The sequence below is a fragment of the Scylla paramamosain genome, chromosome 21, assembly GCF_035594125.1.
Source record: "Scylla paramamosain isolate STU-SP2022 chromosome 21, ASM3559412v1, whole genome shotgun sequence".
In the NCBI taxonomy this organism is placed as follows: domain Eukaryota; kingdom Metazoa; phylum Arthropoda; class Malacostraca; order Decapoda; family Portunidae; genus Scylla; species Scylla paramamosain.
Window position 1 is genome coordinate 21,050,767 of NC_087171.1, and position 5,000 is coordinate 21,055,766.

The 5,000-nt window shown below is 42.4% G+C and overlaps 1 protein-coding gene across 5 annotated transcripts in view; it reads left to right on the forward strand.

Annotated features, from left to right (window-relative positions):
- The window catches only part of LOC135111233 (uncharacterized), a 138,468-nt gene that overhangs the window by 43,003 nt on the left and 90,465 nt on the right, over window positions 1-5,000 (forward strand). For 3 of the 5 annotated variants that reach the window (XM_064024389.1, XM_064024390.1, XM_064024391.1), the window contains exon 3: window positions 2,581-2,740. The gene's annotated coding sequence lies outside the window, so the exon portion shown is untranslated. Of the gene's footprint in view, window positions 1-1,708; window positions 1,922-2,580; window positions 2,746-5,000 lie in introns of those variants that run through there. The other 2 variants (XR_010273635.1, XR_010273636.1) reach the window with 2 other exon arrangements.

The following is a 5,000-nucleotide window of genomic DNA, read 5'->3' on the forward strand; positions in this document are numbered from 1 at the left end:
CCTTTCCTTGGTACGTTTGCTAGTCTTGCCCTGTCTCCTTCCTTGTTTCCTATTTCTTCCCTTCCCTTCCTTTCCTTTCCTCCTCATCTCTTCCCTGCTTTGGTTCTCCTTCTCTGTATATTTTCCTTCTTTCCTTTACAGCTTCCTTTTTCTAAACATTTATCTCTTTTTCTATCTCTCTCTCTCATCTTCAGCCTTTTCTATCTCTTTCTATATCCTTCTACCTCCGTTTCCTTCCCTCCCTCTCTCTCTCTCTCCTCCCATATATACAGTTCCCTATAAATTTAAAGAGAGAGCCACAGCGCATTGGATTTAGGATGCCAGGGAGGGCGGCATGAACACCACCAATCTCATTTCCATGCAGCTCCCAGGTCTTGGCGGCGGCTGGAGAGACGAGGGCTGTTTCTTAGTTGGCCACGTAAGCTTAGGTATTCGCATGTCGGTGGGCTGTAATGAGTCACTGTTCTTGCGGTTGTTTTTGGTGTAGGGTAACGTGTGGGTGCCTCTCCTGTTATGGGATTGTATGGTTCGTGTTGGATTGTGTGTCTGAGGTTTAGTTGGGATGTGTTAGTTACTGGTTAGGGTGTGATACTGTGTGTGTGTGTGTGTGTGTGTGTGTGTGTGTGTGTGTGTGTGTGTGTGTGTGTGTGTGTGTGTGTTGTTGTTGTTGTTATAGTGGTGGTCAGTAAGTCTGTTGTGGGTCCTCTTAGCGTAATGTGACTATCTATCTATCTATCTATATACTACTACTACTACTACTACTACTACTACTACTACTACTACTACTACTACTACTACTACTACTACTACTACTACAGGAACTGCCACGTGTAGGCCTAACAGCTTCGTGCAATTTCTTTGATGTTCTTACGTTCACTGAGAGTCTTTCACGTAAGGTTGATTCCGGTTCAGTGCAGCCTGTCTCTCCATCCCTCCCCCTTCCCTCTTCCCATTCCTCTCACCGTCCCTCCTTCTTTTCGTCCCGTCCCGTTCATATGCCCCTCCTTGCCCCGCCTTGCCCCGCCTTGCCCCGCCTTGCCCCGCCTCGCCTTCCCGGTCGCTGGCTGCTCCCCGGACGGCTTCCCTTCCTGGAGGTGTTGGTGCGTGACCGCCTTTGTGGCTGCAGTATATGATCCTTGCTGCCCGACAATTGCCCGCCTCACAGCCTCTCTCTCTCTCTCTCTCTCTCTCTCTCTCTCTCTCTCTCTCTCTCTCTCTCTCTTACCACGGCTATTTTTAAAGAGCTCAGAGATAATTTGCGGGGTTCTCAAGAGTTTTTGCTGTTAGTAATGTAGTAATCTTGTTTATCTGTCACTAGAATCATGTAAACGCCCTTAAAAATCCGTGTAACTTCACCATCAGTAGTTTTTTTCATAGTTTTCAGTGCCACAGAGATGATTAGCAGGGTTCTCTACAGTTTTTCTCCTGTTGGCAATGTAGAAATCTTACTAGTCTGTCACTAGAACCGTAAAAAACACCCTGAAAAACCCGTGCAACTTCAGCAATCAAGTAGACTCTTTTGAATGTAATGGAGGTGCGGTGTGGCGCAGATGTGTTTCAGAATATAATCCTTTTTTTGCCGCCTGGACCCGCGCAGGCGCTGAAAATACCATGAGTGACTGAAATGTTTTGCGTCGTGTGTGTATGTCTGTGTCTGTGTGTGTGTGTGTGTGTGTGTGTGTGTGTGTGTGTGTGTGTGTGTGTGTGTGAAAGGGGATGAGCGGGGCGGGCGCACCTCTACACGACCCGAGCAGCGTGTGATGCAGGCAGACGTGACGGGTGTTTGGAATGGCGTGGTAAGAGTGCCTGCTCCCCACGCCACCGCCACACACCGCCCTGGCTCGTATTCTGAAAGACTCCTGCGCCGCACCTCCACTACATTCAAAAGGCCTTAGATAAAGCTACATTGTTGGGTTGTTAAGTATGTGTTTTTACGGTTATAGTGACAGATTAATGAGATTTCTACATTATTAACAGGAGAAACAATCTTGAGAAGCCGGCTAATCATCTCTGTGGCCTTTGAAAATAGTCGTGGAGAGAGAGAGAGAGAGAGAGAGAGAGAGAGAGAGAGAGAGAGAGAGAGAGAGAGAGAGAGAGAGAGAGAGAGAGAGAGAGAACAAAGCGTTTCTGAATACGGGCCTCTGTTTTTGTTGAGTATTGGGAGTGTGTGTGTGTGTGTGTGTGTGTGTGTGTGTGTGTGTGTGTGTGTGTGTGTGTGTGTGTGTGTGTGTGTGTGTGTGTGTGTGTGTGTCTCCCCTAATCTACCTTAACCTACCTGTCCATACCACGAGCGTTTGTAAAGGTGTCTGTGAGTGTTAGGAGTGGCGTATCTAACTAACTTAACTTAATATTCCCTTATCTTACTTTGCATTCTTTTTCCTTCCATTTTCTTTCATTCCCTTCCATTTTCTTCCATTCTTTCTTCCTTCCCTTTCCTTTCCTTTTCTTATTTTCCCTTCCCTTCTTTCACCTTCCCTTCCCTTCCCTCCCTTTACCTTCTCTTCTCTTCTCTTCCGTTCCTTTCCTCTTTCTACTTACACCCACTCATATATGTAAAGTAGAGCCACGTGTATATTTCAGCTGGTATGAGGGACAACACAGAAATACGACCCGGGGACAAATGAAACAGGCACACACACACACCTGGCTCTCTGGCTTGGCACTCCTCGACCTGGCATTGCACCACCATCACCACCACCACCACCAACATCACCATCAACATAACGTGCCATAACATAATGTGAGGTACTAGATTTTCGAGTATGGCTCTTGCGACACCTTATGTGTGTGTGTGTGTGTGTGTGTGTGTGTGTGTGTGTGTGTATGTGTGTGTGTGTGTGTGTCACAGGACGAGACGCACATTATAGAATTGTTTAGTGGTGTCATAACAACAACAACAGCAACAACAATGACAATAACAACAACTAGGAGGAAGGTTAGACAAGATTGCAAAGTCAGTCAGTCTGTCAGTCAGTCACCACCACCACCACCACCACCACCACCACCAAACATGAATAACAAACACCATCTGTAATAATAATAAGAAGAAGAAGAATAAGAAGAATAAGAATAATGATACTAGTAATAGCAACACACACACACACACACACACACTGCAGCACAATTTACCCGGTCTGTCTTCCAATGGCACGAGGTATTATCCGCTTCACTGACTTCCCTGCTTATTATCATCTCTCTTCGTGTCTTTTTACAAGCGTGCCATGGTCGAGGACGTGATGTCAGGCGGGGGAACTCGTACAGGAGCGCCGTGGAGCAGATACCCTCTCACTAGTGTAGCTTCTCCTCAGCTTAATGAAAATAGCCGGGTGCAAAAATTGAGGTTATAATTTTTTGAAAGACAAGACTCGCAGCAAATGAGGTGATTGGATGGCCATGTTGTTGAGTTTTGTTTATATATATTTTTTTTATTGGTTCGTCTTGTTTAGTGAATATCAGTAGGAGTGATTAGTGTTATTATGGTGTGAAGTAATGTGTCTGCCACACGAAGCAAAGAAAATAAGGAAAAAAAAATATATATAGGAGATTTTAAATTGGTTTGCCTTTCTTAGAGGTTGTCAATAGGAATAACAGATGTTGTTAATACCGAAGGAATTTTAAAAGGAGTGTGTGAACAATATTACCACGATACAAAATAAAAAAAGAAAGAAAGAAAGAGGGAAAGGATATTAGAAAAAAAAATTGAATGAAAGTTAAATAAAGTAAGTAATCACATCCTTGCACATAAAAGAGAAATTAAAAGAAAAGAAGAAGGAAAGCAAGAAGGAAAAAAAGAATATCGTATAAGAAAAAATAAATAAATGAAAGTTAAAGATGAGACTTAACTAAATAATATACTTATGCATGCAAAAAAAAAAATAAATAAATAAATAAAAAGAAGAATAAACGTAAATATGAAAAAAAAGCTTCTGTAACAATGAAAAAGAAGAGAAAAAGAATAAAGAAAGAGAGAAGGAGAAAAATAAAGAAACGAAGGTGCAAGAGGAAAGAATAAACTGAACAATAATATATAGACGTGGATGAAAGTATGTTTGGAAGAAGAAGGAGAAGAAGAAGAAGCAGCAGAAGAGGAAGAAGAAGAAGAAGAAAGAGAAGATAGAAGAAGAGGAGGAAAACCTTATAGAAAAAAAAAAGGAGAAAGACAGAGAGAATAACGAAGGAGGAAACTGATGGTGATTAAAAAGAAAAAGAAAAGAAAAGAAAAGAGAAGATTTATCGCCAGAGAAGTAATGGAGGAAGAAAATAAATAAATAAAGCAAGAAGAGGAGGAAGGTGATAATGACGGTGATAAAACTGCTTAAACAAAAAGAATAAAAGAGAAAATGATAAAATAAATACAAAAGCAAGACAGGCAATAAAAAAGTAAAAAAAGTGAGAGTAAGAAGAAAAGAGAAGAAGGAGGAGGAGTAGGAGGAAGAGGAGAAGGAGGAAAAGAAGCAGGAAACAGATACGGTGGAGAAGAAAAGTAAAAGGAAGAGAAGAAGAAAAAGAAGAAAAAGAAGAAGGAGGAGGAGGAGGAAGAAGAGGAAATGGACGAGGAAATTGAGAAGAGGAGAAGGAGTAGAGAAACGAGGAAACAGAGGAAGAGGAGAAATCTGAGAAGAACAAGGAAGAGAAGCAAAAAAAAAAAAAAACAAGAGGAAAAAGAGGAGAGGAGGAAACACGAGAACTACAATAATTTGACATACATACATTCACACATACATACATACCTACATACATACATACATACATACAACCTTCAAGAGGACAAAATCTCCTTAGAGACAGACTGACATCCTGCACACACACACACACACACACACACACACACACACACACACACACACACACACACACACACACACACACACACACACACACACACACACAGAGTTTACAGCGGTCGAGGTAATTGGATGGCTGTGTCCAATGGCTGAATTATGCTGCCCTGAGTGTCTTCTTTGTGCTGTGTTACCTGATGGAGGAGCAGGAGAAGGAGC